The sequence below is a fragment of the Filicampus tigris genome, chromosome 1 (genome assembly GCF_054856515.1).
Source record: "Filicampus tigris isolate MCC_2025a chromosome 1, RoL_Ftig_1.0, whole genome shotgun sequence".
Taxonomy (NCBI): Eukaryota; Metazoa; Chordata; class Actinopteri; order Syngnathiformes; family Syngnathidae; genus Filicampus; species Filicampus tigris.
The window spans coordinates 16,856,529-16,876,724 of record NC_141217.1 but is presented as its reverse complement, the minus strand read 5'-3'; the positions used below and the strand labels follow the sequence as shown (position 1 = coordinate 16,876,724).

General features: G+C 42.6%; 1 protein-coding gene across 6 annotated transcripts in view; it reads left to right on the top strand.

Annotated features, from left to right (window-relative positions):
* Positions 1 to 20,196, top strand: part of LOC147153028 (nuclear receptor coactivator 3-like) — a 58,921-nt gene that overhangs the window by 13,089 nt on the left and 25,636 nt on the right. For 2 of the 6 annotated variants that reach the window (XM_086018182.1, XM_086017910.1), the window contains exon 2: positions 1,021 to 1,074. The exons of 2 other annotated variants lie outside the window; for them this stretch is intronic. The gene's annotated coding sequence lies outside the window, so the exon portion shown is untranslated. Of the gene's footprint in view, positions 1 to 15; positions 1,075 to 20,196 lie in introns of those variants that run through there. 2 more of the 6 variants (XM_086018096.1, XM_086017919.1) reach the window with 1 other exon arrangement.

Below are 20,196 nucleotides of genomic sequence, written 5' to 3'. Positions count from 1 at the left end.
TTGCAATTGGTTTCAGCACCTGATTGTGGCGCCAGGTGTAAAGGCCCTTACTTTGGGGCAGGAGCTTGGGATGATATTGAATGTTCCCTTTGCTGAGCGCAGCGAGCAGTTCCGGGTCTCCACCTTTCTCTAGGTGAAGAGATTTGCTGGGCTAGGCAGGGCATCAGCCCGAAGGTTGTGGCACCGGCTTCGAGGGCGGCGGCTTGGGGCGGTCGCCGGAAACTTTCGGATGCCGGAGGGTGACGATGACACGACACCAGTGGCAGCGACTCAGGGAGGCTTGCTACATTTTTTACAATATGTTTTACAATTTCATACATTGCATGTGAAATTGTAAATATGATTAATAGTGGTGTTCCGATTCGGGTTTTTTGCTGCCGATCCGATAAGGATCATCCATTAGTAGAATTGGCCCATATGGGTGGCGATACAGATCACATGGATTCGCTGAACATTTTTCAATTCTACAGCCGCTCACTAACGACTATTTTAATAATAGATTAATCAGTCATTTTTTCGATTAAGCCCCAATTATAAGATTACTCGTGTCTTGTGTCATAACCACGTCTGATGTTTACAATAAACCGATCGGTGCCAAAATCCGCAAAGAGTCCAATGAGTTATGATTAATTCATTGGAGCCAAACATAGTTACCTCAATATTAGTGAATGCAAAAAATGCCGGCCAGCTGGCCGGGCTATGGGTATATATTCAACCAGCTTTAAGAGGTTATTCACCTCAGTGGTGGCACCCACACTGGAGGGGGCGTAGGAGAGCACACAGGTTCACTGAGGCACGATTCTTCTTCTACTGCATAGCTAGCGAGCCTTTTCTTTGACTGGTAAGAATAAAGCCTTATCACATCGGACTGTGTAGCTCACAGTGGTGGGTGAAGCGATAAAGTTACTCCAGCTTGTGTTCATTGTGCCATCTACAACAGTTTCTTTGGAAAGATCCAAACATTCATTCGGAATTGGACTTCAAGGCAGATTTTCTTAACTGGGCATATTCTCTTTTTAGACAGAGAGACTTTGGAAGCTCAAAGAGAAAAGGAGGACTTGTACAGAGATGAAGGTAGGACGATGAAATCTTTTAAATTTGACCTAGAATGAGATCAGACTATGAAACAAATAATCAAAAATTCAAAATGAAATCTAAATTTTGAATGTAAATGTTTTTTTTAATTATTATTTTGTTGAGTCCTATGCATTATAATAAAACAGTTTCAAATATGAACATAATACTTTGGTACAGTCCTAAATTAGGAGTAAGTTAGTAAGTAAGGTTTTTACACATTTAGTAATTTATTACAGTAAGTATCCTTTTAAATAAGTAAGAAATTGCCATGGCTAACAAGCACTCTACATCGCTAGAACATTCTGTTGTTGTTGTGTAGGTGTGTGTGTGTGTGGGAGAACAGGGTATTTTCCATTATTTCTGTCTGATAGTGGCAAATACCCTGTTCTTTTTGGCACAAATTTTAAAATCTGATTCCGATTACCAACCATGAGCCTCACTGCATGTCACTGGTGTTAAACAAAAAGAGGCCAGCGGCAAGGTACAGTCACGTTTAATTACTTTCCGTACTCTGTCGCTTCAGACGTGAGGCAATGAGCAACCTCAAAAGCTCTGAGACGTATCAGTACCTAAACAATAAGTTGGTCGGTTCAAAGAGGTTGGACACAGTCGGATTTAGCTTGAAGAAGACGTAGGACCCAGACAAAACTACCACTTCCCGCTGCATGGTAACTACATGAACCGGGATGCTTCACATCACTCGATGTCATAAATCAATCTTCAAAGTTTATGTGAACATCTCTACTTATGCTAACTTCAACCGCTGCAAATATTAGCACGATCGGCCCCATTTTATTAGCATATCGTCTTCCTCTCCATAGGCGCTCACTACAGCTTACAGACAAAAACACTTACTATTCATAAAATACAAAATATTGTGGCAGTCCTAATCATTTCAGAGGTTGGCTAATACTAAAGTGTTGTGTCTCCGACACACATAAAAACAATAGCTGATGTTCTTGTGACACTTGGCACCAGGCAAATCTTCTCCGGTGGTTTGTCGCAATGCAAGAACATGAGCACAAAGTTACATGCGCGTGTTGCGCTGTGCTCGTTGTCCACAAAATGAAAAGGAGCACAGGTACAACGTTGTCGTGGTCTTTTCAAATGAAGATTCTCAAATTAATTCTTCTGTGATTCACATTCCCGGGTAGGCTCTGGAAACTGGAGCGACATTTTCTCCTCATCCGTGGTGCAAGTTCAAAACATTGCTCACAGATTCAACTTCTTCTGCTTGTTAGTACGACCGCTAACAGCGCAACAAGTTCCCAAGCTGTGCAAGATATGGGGGGACTTATGATCGTTTGGAAAAGGAAGAAAAAAAACGTTCAAATTAACCGCTCCCTGAAACAAACCCCGCTGTAACAAACACCAAAATTCCACTTCCGGTGTCTTACAGGAAGTTGTGCACATAATCGTTTCTCCATGAGAGCCCTCAAGAATGAACTGGATAAGCCAGGGCCTTATGTGTCGTTCACAAACACAAGTGCCTCTCACGCCCATTAATGGCTGCTCCGTTACCAGCGGATGAGAGGACTTATTAAAAAAAATCATGGCAGCGACTGTCATGCTCGCCTGGTCCTTATTTATTTGTCTTACTCATTTCCTACAATAATCACATTATGTTACACATTCAAACACGCTCACTGCTTTGCCATGACGCGCATTGTAGCAACTAAGCTAAGTTTGCTAGAGAGGCATTAATACAAGATAGGATGTAGGATGTATTACGTTACCTAATGTGTAAAAAAGACAAAACTTCCTACCGTTTGCCTACCCTAGTACTACCATGCCACAACACCGGGACGATTAAATACGGGACGATCCCGTTTTTCAAGGGACGGTTGGCAACCCTATTTGTGTCACTGCTGAGCGTGCCGATAAGGCCTTCCTTCTGGGGCTGACCAGCCCGCGTCGTGTGTTTGTGCAGACGCAAGTAAATGAGTCGAGCAAGCATCACGTCTCCTGTCACTAATTTCAACACTAGACAACGCAGCGAGCAGGAGATTTGAGCTCCATCACCAACAAAAAGGGTAGCATCGGCACCTTTGAAATCCAGCGGGCCGTGGGCAGAATTATGGTCAGCTATTGTGCACTCTGAGGTGGCCACAGCAGCGCGCTGGCCCAGCATGCCCCCCCCCCTTTTCCACACCCATGGAATTTTAATTAATGCTGAATCAACAAATGATCCGGCGTATTTAACCCCTTGCATGAGATTATTGATATGCACGAGCTGCGCATGACAGTCCTCGTAAAATACAGCCATGACTGTGACGGTTTCCTCCTCGTGGCTGAACGAGGTCTGCATTGATTGTATACGTACTGCGGCACCACGTGATGTCGTGCAAAGTATCGTTAAGGATCGAGAACACTGAGGTGGGCAATTCCGATGGAATGAATAAATCGGAACCGGTTCTCTATTCCCACACTTCTCCTGCCTGATGCAGCAGCTACTTTGTACATCTTTTGGCACTAAGGCAAGTCCATCCAGGAATGTTCTTTAGTGACAATTCTACAGACCTCGACTCTTAGCTAAAACAGACAGATGACAAAACAGCAGGAGAATAGGGCATGAGTGAGGGACATTAAGAGCAACATAAAGCTGCAGGGTAAAAGCGTTGGTATCACAAACACAGTATGACTGAAACAAAGACGATTTCTGACTACCGTGCTTTAAAGCTCAAGGAACAAAACGCGGATTTTTATGCTGCACTCAAGTTAGCATAGGATTACTTGTCTCTGGCTAAACAGTTCACACCATCTTTCCATCATGACTTTCGAAATGGACCACCAATTAATCGTTTCTTCACTGCGAGAATGTAGCAGTCATGAAATAACCAAGGATCTCGCTCTGGATCTCATATTCTTCTGGCTTTTGTGATCAGTAAATACTGACAGTACACCAGACTTGAAAAAGCAACTAGACATTTAACTGTTCCTGAAATTAGTCTTCAGGCGAGCAAAATATTTGTTTATGTTAGTAAGCCCTGAGAAGGTGCACAAATCACAAAAACAAAATAACCGTTTACATGCTCTTTTGAATGACTTTGTAGCGCACCTTGAGTTTGAAATGTTTTCATAAAGGCTGACAATACTTGGAAGACCGCCGTTCTTTAAAAGAGATTTTTTTTCCCCCTTGGTTAACTGATGGAGCGTGCACAAAACATACTTTTCCAAATCATAAGATGGATATGGATGTTGATGTTTAATACAGAAGTACCAAAATGAATAGGACGTTTGAAAAGTTAAATTCAATGATCTCTCTCTATTTCCTTCCTTGACATGTCTTTGATCTTTCATAATGAGGCAAAATCATGGTAAATATGGCAGTGAAAATGTCAACTTTTTCCTTGTTCCAGGGATCTGCAATCACTGCTTGTTACCTCCGCTAAGGAGATGTGCGTTTCTTTGTTTTTGTCTGTTTTCAGGATTGCATATAAATGACTGAATGGATTAAGATGAAATTTCCACCGGGGTTACTTTTTGGGTCAGGGATGAACCCCCTTAAATTTTGAAGATGATCCGAATCCAGGATTTTACATCACTTTTTCACTTTCTTTAAAATTGCAAGTTAGATTAATAAAGGACTGTTATAAATTAAAATGATCATTCGGTTATATCAATATATTTTACACAGTTTGATCAATACAATACAATATTTATACTGTTAATCTACATAGTGTGTTCAAAATCAACAAGGCAATGAGTCTCCAGACTCTATTAAAGGGGAAGTCAACCCAAACATATTTTATCAAGAATATGTTCTATGCAAGCCCATTAGTCTAAACACAGCGTTCTGATTAATATTGCGTGTGTGGAATAAGAGTTAATCCACCCGTTTTTAGCCATCTCAGGGGGCGGCCATTTTGTCTCTTCTGTCCACTGAAGATGACATCACAGTTGCTCACGGCTCAGGTAACGACCAATCACGGCTCCGCTTCAGAAAACAGGTGAATCATGATTGGTCGTTATCTGAGCCCTGAGCAACTTCGATGTCATCTTCAGTTGACAGAAGTGACAAAATGGCTGCCCCCTCCGATGGCTAAAAGTGGGTGTCATTTTGCTGCTGAATTTATATTCCACAAACGCAATATTAATCAGAATGCTCTATTTCAATTAGTGGACCTGCATTGGACATATTCTGGAAAAAAATATGTTTGGGTTGAATTTCGCTTTAATTTACTTACTGTTTTCACTGTCATTATTGTATGATTGATTTTTACGCCATATACAGCACTTTGTATGCAGCAATGGTTACTTTAAAGTGCTGTATGAATAAAGTTGAGTTGAGCTGCAAATGAATGATCTATTGAATTTATTTTACTATCATTATCATTATACTTTGTGATATAGTACAGTATAATGTCTGTATACAGGTAGTTATAAACTTATATTTGCCACATGCAATTTTATTATATAATATATATAGTAATAATAATGACATTATTATGTCATGATTACTCCATTACTACATACAACTGCAGTATGCCCAACTACTACCACGAAGACATCAATCAGTGTGCATTGCGTGGTTACATTATTAAATCTGTCTGAATTAAATGAGGAAAATGTGTGCAGCCGACACTTGAAATCAAATTAAACCGGGTAGAAAACACACGTAACTGTGGTCTCGAGCACTTTGGTGTTTTGGACACCGTCCATGCCTGTCAACTTATACGTTTTTTCCCCGTATTTTATACGTTTTTTGATCATTTTGAATTGTGTACGCCGTATAACAATTTTTGTATGGGAAAAAAATTAAATGCTCGTGTTTTGTTAGACTGATCTCGTCTTGCCCATTTCGGCTCAAATCCGGAGCGTCCGTTAGTGATTCCGACTGCAAACTTCGACCGACCTTCACGAGCAAAGCTCGCCCCGCAGCCCCCGCCAACCCCACCCACCCCGTTGATCGATAAACACTGTGTAAGTTTCTATATTGAAATGTCCGTTCCGTTTCCCCCACCTCTCCCGCTGAGCGATAAATACTGTGTAAGATTATGTATAGATATGGTGTAAGATTATATACAGAAATGTACGGGCGAATTACAACTTTTGTAAGATTCAGCACAGCCCGGGGTTGACAGGTGTGGTCGTCCTTCTGTGGCCATTGACGACTTCTCTCGTGATAGCATTTTATTATCCTTCTTTTTCACACACTTTACAGGAAAAAAATACATGCTGTTCTTCTCGTCATGTCGAAGACAGGGGAATTGACCAAACCACTCAGATTTGATAAGACAATTTATGTTCCGATGAAATGGTTGTTTCTCCATGTCACTCATGCTGCTTCATTCTTTTTTTCCATACGAAAGTTGGGTGGGGAATTCATCGTTGTTTTGGACGACTTGGGGGGCCGTTATGTTGTTTTTTGGTGCACAGACAGCCTCAATATTCGCGTGTTCTTCCATACTAGAGTTGCAACAAAGGCGCTTGCTAACCCTCCGCTAACAGCATACATGACCAATATGTTCTTTGATTGAGAAGTGATGTTTTGTGTGTTTTTTTTTTCAATAGACTTTAAACTGATCTGCTCAAAATCAGTTATCGACTTTAATGTCGTAATTTCTATCAATGACGTCATTGATTGGAGCCACGAAATAAGACATTACAGCAAACACAACCATGTTCACCCAGGGGTCTTTTTGCGCTGTCAAAATGTATGTGATTCCAAAAGCCAATCTATTTTTAGCTTTGTCTCTTGTCGTGGGAGGTGGAAGCTCCGCCTCTGCGCCGTCGACCATCCAATCAAAGTAATAGCGTTCGTGTAGATTTTCTTTTTGACTGGTAAAAAGTCCAGCCATTAGGTAAACCAAAATACTAGCTACTGTATTTGTGGTATTAATTTTACCATCTCATTTACGATGGCCTATTATCACATACTGTATACACAACAACTTGATAGATAACTAGTTTTGAAATCAGAAGCCAGTAAATACTCGTTTGTTCAACTATTTTCTCATTTATTTTGAAGGAGGGATTAGAAACAAAACATACTTGCAACATCTCATATCTCAGTGTGACAGTTTGCAAGACACATGAAGTCGTGAGTCGTGACACGTGACTTGGCTTCGCGGGCCGGATCTGGTCCCCGGGCCTTGAGTTTGACACCTGTCTTCTAGACACTTAATGTTGGTGATCCATGGTCCGCCTGGAATTGACGGACACACGTAAGTCATTGAAGGCTGGTGTGCCGTCAACATGATTTTTAAAGCTGTTCAGTTCTGTATTGACCGGGGTGATTTGTGACTGCTCCCCTTTTAACCTTTGTCGTGACACACTTCATCTCCACAAAGAAGAGAAATACAGCCTGTGGATTTAGGAGGGAGGGCAGCTTGTTGCTATGAGATTGTGGTCCCATGACAAACAATGTGCAGTGTTTGTTTTTGGTGCAGAGAGTTTCTGTTTACCCGCAAAACAAACAGGATAAAGTCCTGCAGAAGGGTTAAGGGCATGTTTTAGGGAAGATTCAGTTTCACTCAGCTTCGCGCACACAAAGGATGATGGGATAGGTTTGCGGTTGTAGTGCCACAAGGGAATTTGAAGTAGCAGAAGAATGCACAGAGCAGTTGCGATTGTTGCATTTCAAGTGTTGAAGTGCTCAGTTAATGTGTGTAACCTTAAACTTTGATGTGACACTATAGGGGCCTTGCCCAAGGAACTGAAAGCGTTAACCGTACAAAGATTTTACTGTGATAAGATGGTGTTAACAGTGTTTGCCGTTGCACTGTGAATTTTTGTGTAGTATAAGATTCCGTCTATAGACCACACTGGTTTATAAGCTGCACATATTACACATGGTGCTGCTCCCTCTGATGTGCATGACGTTGGTCATAGAGTGACAGACAGGTGATGCATGGTTTTTGGAGCCTCAGGTTTCTTCAGAATATTGGATGATATGAAAAAAGTCTGAAATGAAATGGAAAAATTACACAGTCCCACATTGCATTTTGGGTTCATATAACTGCAGGACTAATTGCATTTATTGGGCAACCGGTGTTGAATTTGTTGTTGACGTACTGACTATTGTCATGATTTGACTTCAGTGTGCGGAATGTCACTGGAGAGATGAATGCTGCTTTTTTTTGCAAATATTTTTCAACCAGCTAATGAATGAGGAGAAGAATGCTGACCATGCTGGTGGATACTGCAGCTTATACAAACATGCTTCTTTTCACATTGCCTACAAATGACTTGGATTCTTTTGTTTCTAGTTATATTAGAAAAGCTATACATAAAACCAAATTACTGTATTGTTGTTGAGAGCAGCAATAACATGAAAGCCTCTTTCTAAGCCTGGCGATAAAATACCTCAAGTTCATGTTGAAGTGCTCAGGTAATGTGTGTAACCGTAAGCCACTTGGCATGCATGTTGGAATAAATTGATTCACTTGATAATAAGCAAACAGACTTCTCCCGAGGTAATCGCAACACATGTTGAACATTGACCATACGTCACAGCACTCTCTCTTGCTCTCGCTCTTTCTCCCTCTCCCCCTCCCCTTTTCTCTCTCTGTGAGGGAGGAGGGTGGCAGGCAGTTGTACAGTTGATGGCAGAATTGAACGTTAATTAATCAAACAAACACACGCACAATGATGTGATGGAGAGGCTATTGAAAATTCACATACACATCGACACACATACCAAGTCTCCTTTGAGGCTTAACGCATTTCCACTCAACAGCCGTGCTGACTCTCTTGCAGAGCCGCCCCTCCCCTCACCGATGCCATGATCAAACTGCAGCCTCTCCCCCTTCAGAGACACACATGCATGCCTACACGCACACACGCATACTCATGCACCCACTACCGGGCATGGTGGTACTGAGCGGGGTGTGCTTCCGTTGTTGCTCGGTGACAATGGTCTTGTTTCCAGAAAAAGTGAGAATTGCAATTACAGAATTTAACCAGTGAACAAAATAACAAGAGTTGGAGGGCTGAACACTGTTATTGAATCTTGTCTGTGTGGGTCAAAGTTCTCTTAGTAGCCGAAGCTCCACTCTGATTGGCTGCGGAAAGGTGAAATTAAAGCCATGGTAAACTTTTGACCTCAGCAGGAGCAGGCTGAGGAACGCCCATCGCTGTAGCGAGAGCTACCCCCGACTGCCTTCGTCTCTTCTGCCTTACTCCACCATTCATTTGCAGTTCTTACACCATTTGCTCAGCTTTTTGCTTCCTCGCAGTGCAAAAGCATCTCTCTTTTGACCACGCCCCCCGCCACGCTCCAGCTGTATTTCGCTGTTTCTTTATCCCCGATGAATTTGTGCCTTGCTGCATATAGTCTGCTGAGCAGGAGGAAGGGAGCAGGAAAAGGCTGAGGGGGAGGGTATTGAGAGGGAGGAGACAGGCGGAGAGGGGGATGGGAGTAGAGACTGAGGGAGCAAAGCAGCAAAGGAAGAGATGGCGAGAGAAGGGCAGGAATGTTCTTGAACGTGTGCCATACTCTCTCTCTCCCTCTCCCTCTCGCTCTCCCCCTCTCGCTCTCTCTCACACCGCTCCACAGTAAAGAAAATCCAAGAGGAGCGGATGTATAAATAGACCCTGCAACCGCCGCTTTGACTGCTGAGCAGTGGGGCGGGAAGAGCCCATTCTTTCTGCTGATCGTTTCTCTCATTACACATCAAACGCCTTGGGTGGGGGGTCTGTTTTGTGTACGTGATTTCTTGAGCAGCCCTTTGTGTACATGCTCACATATATATATATATGCACGATGTCAAGAGCAAACGGTCTATTCAGGAAGTACCATTCGCCCTATTAGTCTCCGCATTTGTCAAGATATCCGTCTTAATTTGCGAGGCACACGGGGTAAACACATCCGTTTTTAGATTGTAATGCGATGGAACTGATCCCGGCTGAGCAAGGAAAGGTGCGAGGTGAGGAGACGAGGAGAGCTAGCCGACCGGGATGAAGAGGAAGCGGCAGGAGGTAGTGGAGGAGGCAGTGGGTTAAGAGATGAGGCAGTGGATGTTATTGAGTTAAGCAGACTGAGCTGGTGGGTGGGAGAAGTGGGGGCGGGGGGCGTTACCGTGGAGGCTGAGACACCTGCTTGAGCGCATGAGAGGCGAGCTGAGCAGTGCTGCTCCGCTGTCTCCTACCACACATCGGGGGTGCCATATGGCCTCTTAATGTATGGAGTGCTTCGCAAGTTTGGAGGACTGTATCGTTCCTCACTACCTTCCTCGTCTTTTCACCTCGCCTCACTCCTCTGTACTCTCTCAGCTAATTACCTCACCCAGGAAAGAGCCTATTAGATACACACATGCACTAACTCCCATTAGGTGAGGGGCTGCACCCACACCATCTTCTAAATAGGACGTACCTGCGACAAACACGTGAGTCCTCACACACCACTAGAGAAATGACAACATAGATTGATAAGGACACACAACTATCTCCCTTGATCTCTCTTCTCCTGATTGATTTTAAATATTTAAAACAAACATGCAATTGATGATTTACTATGTACTATAGTTTGCTACCAGTGCCACAAGATAACAGAACAACACAAACCACATGCAAGTTATACAAGGTGGTTTCTGAGCAGAAATATTTAGTGTGTAAAATCCCTGTGAAAAAATATGGACTCGCCTGTCCAATGTTCATTCAGTTGTTTAAAATTTGTTTAAAAAAACATAAGCAGATCACAGCCATGACACAAAACTAAAGTTATTTCAAAGGCAACTCTGTCTTACACATAAATCAACCCAAAAAAATTAAACCAAGAAAAAGGAAAAAATATGGAATCACTCAGTTGTTATCATCCTGTAAATTTCCATTCCCACCTGCAACAGATTACTTCTACTTGTCAGTTAGTCTGCAGTTAAAACAGGAGTGTTCCCACCTTGGAGAGCTGTTGCACCAAGTGGACTAAAATGAATCATGGCTCCGACACGAGAGATGTTAATTGAAACAAAGGACACGTGATCACACTTGTTAAAGAAGTTAAATCATCACACACTGTTGCAAAAGATGTTTCTCGTTCACAGTCATCTGTGTCTAAAATCTGGACCATGTGCAAACAACATGGGAAGGTTGTTAAAGACAAACTGGAGTCAACGTCTGTGACCGAACTGAGGCCTTGTCTACATGGAGCTGTTTTTTTTAACAACCGTTTATCCTGCCCCCCGCCTGCATTGGAATACACATTAAAAAAAACGCATCCACACGAAACCGCGGAAGTGCGTTTTCAAACGCATGCCAAGCCTCTAGGCGGCAGTAGTTGGCCAAATACTGTCCATTCAGAAGGAACTTCCGTCCTTTGACTTCATTTCTACAAAACCAAAAACACGGCGCCAAACGCGTTCGGGAGGACCGACAAGAGGTCAGAATTGCTTTTAAACCTTTCAAAGAGAAGCAGTGGTTGGTTGCGGACGAATAAGTAAGCAAAAAGCACCTCGAGAATGGGAATCCATGTTGACTCGCATGAAAACACAAGTGGTGCAAGTGACGTCAGGGCATTTTTGTCGCATAGTGACAACGTAAATCTCCGGGTCTGACTGTCCACAGCCAAACGCGGATCCGAAGATTTCCGCAAATCTCAGCTGTGGCCGGAGTTTTCGTTTTCAATGAAAAAACTCAGGGGACATGTGGATGATAGGGCTAACCGCAGGCTAATATCCGCCGTTTACAAAAACCCCTGAGACAAGGCCTGAGAAAGTCGAAACAAGTAACTGTTACTGACTGCCACTTTTTTTTCTTGATTTATTTTAGTGTCTCTAAAAAAAACAGAAAGTTGCCATATGAAATGACTCAAATGTAAACAACTGAATGAACACACTACAAGGTCCATATTTATTGCCAGGGATTGTATGTGCATCAAGGAGTGGTGACTGACACCTGTGTGTGCGTGTGTTTGGCGGGGCGGGGGGTAGTTGTGCATGTTGCCATGCAGTTTCCCTGCCAGGTTGCCATGTGCTTTTTGTCTGCAGGAGTGACGGATAGCAGGCAGGCAGGTAATGTGATTTAGATGTGGTTCTAAGACAGCTGTATCTTTGTGTGTTCCGGCCCATCTACTTCTATTTCGTCCTCCTCTCCTCTTAAACCACTCCCACCACACATCAGACAGCAAATAATTTGAAGAAGGCAAGCGGGTTGTGTGTTTTTTGTCGAATCATACCCCTTGCCACCTAACGAAAGTGTGAAGACACAAAGTAAATATGCCAGAGGGGGATTATGCGTTCACACTAAAACTACACCGATAGGCAGAGCTAGGCACTTTACTCTATTTTGCTGATCCGTCCTCCGTCCGCGACCTGAGCACCCTTCCGTCATCATCCCTCCATACATATTCATAAAAAATAATCATCCTCTGATCCTGTCCGTCCTCGTCCTTTTAAAGCGCCTCCATCTTTACTTTTTGTCACACCCCCCCCCCCCCCCCCCAAAACAAAAAAAGCATGACGCCGTAGGAGAGATGCTAACGGCAGAGGTTTCATAATTCATAAATATTATTTAAAACTCACTAGCCAGATAATTTCCTATTCTCATCAATTTACTGGTTGGAAGTATTGTGAGTGGATTGAATTGTTTACAACTGTTTGAAGTGGAAGTCAACCCAAACATTTTTTTCAAGAATGTGTTCTATGCAAACCCACTAGTTGAGACAAGGCATTCTGATAAATATTGTGATTGTGGAATAAGAGTGAATCCACCCCTTTTTAGCCATCTCTGAGGGCGGCCACTTTGTCACTTCTCTCGACTGAAAATGACATCAGAACTGCTCAGGGCTAGGGGTAACGACCAATCACGGCTGACCTGTTTTCTGAAGCTAAGCTTGGACGTTACCTGAGCCCTGAGTAGTTGTGATGTCATTTTCAGTCGACAGAAGAGACAAAATGGCCGCCCCCTGACATGGCTAAAAATTGCTGCTTAACTCATATTCCATAGACGCAATACTCATCAGCATGCCGTGTTTCAATTAGTGTGCATGCTGGGAACATATTCTTGGAAAAAATATGTTAGGGTTGATTTCACCTTTAAGTGTTAACCAAGTTAGCATTTAACTGCCAACACAACCACCGTCGGTCACCAGATTACGGAGCCTGCCATGGGTCATCACGAGAATATTTAAGATTGCTTTATAACGCAGTACTATTGCGTTTTATTGCAAAACTTTTGCATTATAACACAATATATTTTTCACTTTTTAAGTTGCTCAAGGCAGGCTTTGCTACTTTGAGACCTTCACTCGGAAAGGTCACTGTAGCTACCAAACAATTATATAGATAGACAGAATTTAGATCGTGTTGTGCTATTTTGACATTTTAAAAACAGATTGTGGTTTACACATCAAAGAACTCATAGGCAGTTTGCATAATTGTTTTGTAGTTTGTCGGTACAGAGTTTCTGTACAACACACGCACACACACGATCGTTGTGCCTCAGTCTCATTCAGACACTTCGGTTGTAATGAGGGGGAAGTCATTGTAATTGTGGCATATTGTTGCCATGGCAGCAGAGTGACAGTCACTCGAAGTAAAAGGGAGTGGCTTATTGATTGACCCCGCTGTACTAATTAAAGCGGAAATTACCCCGAGCTTACTTTTGCCTGTGCCGCCTCATGCTTTTGCTTCAAATTAGAGCTCGGCCTTGTTTTTGCTCATTTTAATTCAGATGAAAGGCTGTACCTCCAATTCATGAAATATTCTCACTTGTCTTATGTTGTCTTTTGCTTTGAGCTATGACAGATCTGCCTCTCACCTCAGTGTTAATGCACGTCCATGAATGGTCATAATATGAGGGGCTTTGCTTAATTGACGTTTTCCGTCGAAGTCTTTTTGTTTAAAGGGGAAGTCAACCCAAACAAGAGAATCAAAAATATGTTCTATGCAGGCCCGCTAGATGAAACAAAGCATTCTTTGTGGAATAATAGTTAATCCACCCGTTTTCAGCCATCTCGGGGGGGCGGCCATTTTGTCACTTCTGTCGACTGGAAATGACATCACAGTTGCGCAGGGCTAAGGTAACGACCAATCACGGCTCAGCTGATTGGCCGTTATCTGAGCCCTGAGGGTCTGTGATGTCATTTATAATCGACAGAAGTGCCAAAATGGCCGCCGCCTGAGATCGCTAAAAATGGGTGGATTTTGCTGCTCAACTCATATTCCACAAACACAATATTAATCAGAACGTCGTGTTTCAAATAGTGGGCCTGTATAGACCATATTCTTGAATGTTGGGTTTACTACCGCTTTAATTCTGTTGACTCCGCAGTGCACTCTAAACTTACTTACTTACTTGATTGGTTTTGGGGGAAATTAACAATCAATTAATCAGATAATTATTTCGTAGAGACATGACTTAGAGTCCTTTTTTGTTTTGATGTTTTCCGTCAACCGTAAAGATGCGTGCAAGAATAAACCAGTGTCACACTTAATGGTTGTTGTTCTACCTCAGTGGTCACCCGTCTAAATACAAAGTAAATACAATTTCACTTTTGATGAATGTTAATGTATGTCTCTCTGCCTCATTGGATATGTATAAATTAGCCAGTGGTGGATTTGCGTGAGCATTCATTTAAAATCTGCATGTCCGGGGGTGAACATTTCCTTCCCTGGAGGGAGTTTCAAGAGTCCACAGAAGTGTCCTGTCTTCCGGGGTTAGCTGCAGGTGACAGTCGAGGACTTGAGCTGAACAGTCTTTATCTTATCAGTGTTGTTTCCCGAGCTCTGCGCACTGCCTTTAGACTGCATCATTTCCTTCATGAGGGGTCCTCACGTGGCGATGAGTTGAGAATGAGTTGTTGTTGTTGAGAACATGCACTTTGATGCCTGGCAAGTGTGACTGAAATGTGAGATTAAAGTTCAGCAAAGGTTTTTAATCACTCGTGTCAGCCTTAATTTACCGACTTCCTTCCTTCAAGGTTGCAGGCAATATGACTGCCTACGTTTGTTACATACTATTTGAACCAGAGCTGGGCACTTGACCCTTTTTTGCCGGTCCGGCCGCGACCCTCCACCCTTGACCTGGGTACCCTTCCGACCGCATCCTCTCCTCTGGGGGAAACTGTATGTCGTCGCAACATGTGACATAATGTACCGATCAGAGCAGCAACAATTCCTGACGTGTGCGTGGCATGTGTCGCAGACCTGTCCCCAACAGCACGATGCGTAGGTCATGTGAATCAATGCGGCAGTTGTCGCTCGCGCCGACGCGGGAGTAAAAAGAAGCCTTAAAAGAAGCCTTTCACCGAGTAGGCTGAGATGAAATTTGGCCGCCTCGCGAGCACGTCACACGCATGAGGGCCGGTTAGTGGGCCGGACTAAAATCCACTTCCGGCCATGCTTAGTCAAGCCCTTTTTTAAAATTTGTCAGCCCCCACCCCCCGCCCGAAAAATGGGTATCCGACCGGTCCGGCCCCGGGAGGGACTGCCCAGCTCTGATTTTAATGTATGCAAGAACACAGCCTGCATTTTGCTTCTGCCCTTTTTACTCTGAGATCCAGCGACAGTTCCATTTTGAAGAGCCTCTAATATGCGTGTGGTACATAGTTCATTTGATGACTCAGAAGTGAACTTGTAGTTGTTCCAAGGCTCAAAGTGCTTCATTTGCCTGAGTGAATGATCATGAGTTGACACTTTTGTGAATGTTTTCACATACTCAGTACATTTATGATTGTCTCTGGTCCTGACATGTGCCTTAAGGTGATATATTCCTTGTCCTTGTGACGATTTGTGGTCAATTTCAGGCTCTGCTTTTCTATGTAAATTGTCATTTGAGACGCGGCGCAGCCGGCGGCATAATTTGCTGATCTGTTGCATCCCTCAAATATTTAACCATGCTCTTAATGCTCTTTATCCAGTTTCTTTTTGTTCTTCGTTTTTTGCCGGAACGTCCTCTCAGTTTGAGCGCTTGTCGTCTTTAGCAGAGTTTAATATGTTGGTCTGTGGGAGCTGTTGTCTCACTGCCTTACTTACCCATGCTGTCCGAATTCTTTCTTATTATTTGCTGTGGTATTCATGGCAGCGAGGTGTTTGTGTAGTTGTTGAGTCCCTTGAGTTCTAAAAAATAAATTTGTCCTTTTTAATAGAGTGCTCAATGTTGTGCCATAAAGGCCTTTTATTAGCTTCACATTCTGAGTCCACTGTTTGATCACTGGTAAATGGTGGCATTGCAACTTTGGTTTCCTTTACCTTCTTGGAAACAGTGACTCATGCAAGCGCCTATTTCCTGTTTTGAATATGCAAATGTCGGCGATGTTGGCCCACAGCAGACACACTGACTGCCTGGATGAGATTCACGGTTCAACAAGTCAGGCGCTTTGTCTCTACTCTTTTCTCCTCGACCCTCATCTTCCGCTCGGAAGTGTGAGATCGGGAGCAGCAGGTTGTGTGGTGTGATCGCAGTAATTGCTCTGAACTTGGAAGCATTTTGTTTCTAATGAGTGGTCCTAAGTGTGACAATTTTAGCATTAACAGCCACAGTTTTAAAGCCAAGTTCTGTCGTGCTCCCTGCTTTGGTCCCCCCAGTTTGCTGAAGCAAGCTAGGATGTGGAGTCATTTTGTGTTGTTTTTTTTTTATTCTTTTGGGGAGGGGGCAAGGGAGGAGTGTCTGATTTGTTTAAGCGGAGGCAAAGAGCCAAAATGTGGTTGGGTTGCTATTTTACTCCGGTGTCATTGCTCGATTTGTTGGAGTGGACAGTCTCCCTGAGTGTGTGTTGTTTCTCTTGAATCAGTATATACCTTAACGCGCATAAACTATTTTTACTTTTATTAAAGTTTTATTTTTATTTTTAATCTTTTACTTTATGCTGTTAACAAAGGATGGACACCGAACAACAATGTGCCGGAAGAAGGGGGGAACATGTTGAACGACAAAGTACTGTACAGTGAACACAACTGTTGAGGTCTTTGCTGAATTAAAAAAGTAATAGGAATTAATTTAATTTCAATTGATTGGTTTTAAGATAAAACGAAATGGGTAAAAGGTTTTATATATGTGAAAACATCTTAACCCATGCACCATGTGTTATAATATATTAATATACATAATAGTGTTGTAAATATCAATGTAATGATGTACGGTATATATTGATCCCAATTGTATGCGCCCACGCAATTGAAGCATATGTGAAAAGAAAGCATTTGAGGGATATCATCATGCATCCAGACATATTTCATACATTAGAGGAGTCACAGGAAATTAGTGTATTCAGCTGATGCTTTCAGGACAACCATTGACCTTTGACTAGGGCTGGGTTAAAAAAAACATTTTGATTCAAATCGTTTCAAAATTGATTGATCCAATATGGATTCACAAACTAAAGGATCGATTTTCAAGATTTTCTGTAGTTTATAACCGTGACTCAACTCTCGCGTGACGTGAGTTTTGCCCTCCGAGGTCGTAGCAGTTTTCAAACGAAAATAGCGAATGAAAACACAACTTTGAAAACTTCCGCGAAATGTAAAGCAAAAGTGTGGAAACATTTTGGATTTAAATCGAGTGGTCAGCAAGATGGACTGGACAAGACCAAAGCTGTGTGCAAGCGTTGCAAGTTGGAGGTTAAATACTGTAGCAATACCACCAATCTCCGTAACCACCTCTCTAGACATCACCCTGAATTACTAGCAATGGCATCTGTGCCAATTCAAACGCAGCTAGACACTGCATTTGCCTGCTAGATACCTTCAAGCACTCCACAGGCTCAGAAAATTACAATTGCCAGAGCGAAGCTTTAAGGCCATATTGTTTGGTCAAAAATGACGGTTTCCATTTGTATGTGGAGTTTTTATCATTTCCTTGAGAAGAATTCTATTAAAGAAGAAAGACGAATCCATAAATACGTGCTGTAGTCGATATTGGATTGATTTGAATCGAATTGAAAAAAATGGAATCGAATTGAATCGATTCTGAAAATTTGAATTGATACCCAGCCCTTCTTACAGTATAACCACATCTACTAAAATAGAGTTACAAATGTCCTTATATCCCTACAAACGTACTGTTTTCTGCATACAAACAGTCTAGGCATGGACAAGCGGATGGATTTATCTTGTGCTTCGTAGTTCGTACCCATCATTGGCAACGTGCATAACACATTGCTGTTAACTGAACACTGGCTGTATCCCTCCGCGCTGGAAGGCGGAAATCTGTTGCATGTGCAGACGGAAGTTCCACTTCCGCATGCTTGATTGTTCAACCACAAAGAATGGATGTGGTGGCCTAATAGAAGTCCTTTTTTATTTCCCCATGTTATTTAGGAATAATGCTCTTTTTCAATGGTGAAGCTGTCGTCCTCCTCCCTTTTTCCCCACAATTAATGAGCAATAAATAGTTCAGTGTTTTATTTTGGTAGATAGTGTTTTGATTCAAATAGATAATGGATGGATGGATGGATGGTTGTACAGTAAGCACCGTACAGTTAAAGTTGATGTATATCAGCGCCCATCCTTCTATGCTTATCAATAGTTACAGCTGATAAGGACCCCCGTGATTTACAGTAGATTAAAAATGAGACAAAGTTATTTCAAAAAGGCGACATATGTTCTTTAGCTGTGTCACAGCCTTTTATAATCAGCATTTTATTCCTCCTGTTGCTCGTGTACTTTTCAGAGTATAGCTAAGGGCTGTAAGCACTAATTAGGCCACCTCTTAAAAGCACCACCATATCTACCATCTCAGTCAACAAAAAGTGATTAAAGATCCAAAGTGAGTCTCGGAGGTTCACACATTTATAACTTTAGTTTGTTGTAGACGATTCAAGTGAAATCTAATCAGGTTTGATTAAGGGATTTACATGGATTTGAATTTAATAAGCAGATTCCATGTAGGATTAAGATTCAATAAAAAGCTAGTGTACCCTTTTTCTCGCTCGGCGGCCAGGTTTGCAGTGGTAAATGCGGGCGATGAGCTTTGAGGACTTTTGCAAAGATGAAAGTTAACTAATAATACTCTTCAAGATTTATCTGTTGCTTTACCCTCCTTATTACTTTTATATGTCACGTACTCGACAATGTGTCCCATTCACACCGCATGGCACCCACTCTGTTTCTGTGCCTTAGTTGTGGACACTGGAAGGATTATTAGCGGTACTCCACACTCTCCCCTTTGCTGCAATGGCCTGTTTTCTTACGGTCCTCAGTCTCCTCTTTAATGAAAAAAAAGCCTCATTACTGTGGCCAATAGCAGGAGACATTTGCTCGCTGTCATTTTTGTTTTGTTCCAAATAATGCTTTTAGTGTACGTACTTTTCCAGTGCAAATTATTCCTCTGGTTAATGCAGGTGTCATGTTGGCACTGTACATAGTTTTGTTCACTGATATAACAACCGGTGGCATTAGATAATAAATTATTTGGACAAATCGAGACAGCTTGTTTGTAAAAGACCAAAAAATGATACAGTTGGTGAGATGCGTAACGTATTATGTAATATCACATCCATCCTATTGGTTGCCGGGTTAAATAAGCTATTCGGAACATTTACGTTGTGATGGACTCCTCCATTGAAGCCTGTGTAATTATTGGCTTCTCTATGAACATCTCCAGTAAACCGTAAATGGGCTGCGTCTTTATTGCGTCTTCAAACTGCTTTTACAAGAGGAAGATGCTGTTAGGTAGGTATTTATTGCTCAAGTGCCTGGTGAAATGTAAACACGTTAGACAGTCATACGAAGCGAAGGAGCATGCCAACAAACAAGCATACTCATAAGGAGGAGTGCACACTTTTGTGCTGCCTTTTATTTTTTAATTCCACCGGCCGTTCACTAACACTTTTATTCACTCCGCTTTTCGTGGCTTTTTGAAAGTTAACACGGCGAACAGGAGTTGCCGCTCACACACGCTTAAGATGATGCTCTCCAACTCCATTTGTCTCCACTCTCAATTACAAGGAAACACGTCGGCTGAAGGAGGGTCTTTGTTGGTGTGTTGGGAGTCCATACATCACTTAAAGTGGAGCAGCCGCCTCCCCACTCTTCCAAACACACATACACACGCAGCCCCCATCTGCTCCTAATCATGAGTGCAGCCAGCGGTCAGGTCGCTGACGGTCAATGGCACACGAAGCACATGCACACATGTAAACACACTGCGTGGACCAGTCAGACGCACACTCTTCGGGAGGCACATCCTGGCGTGCTTGCCTGTAGACCTTTTTGCTCAAATGTAACCACACGCTCGCACACA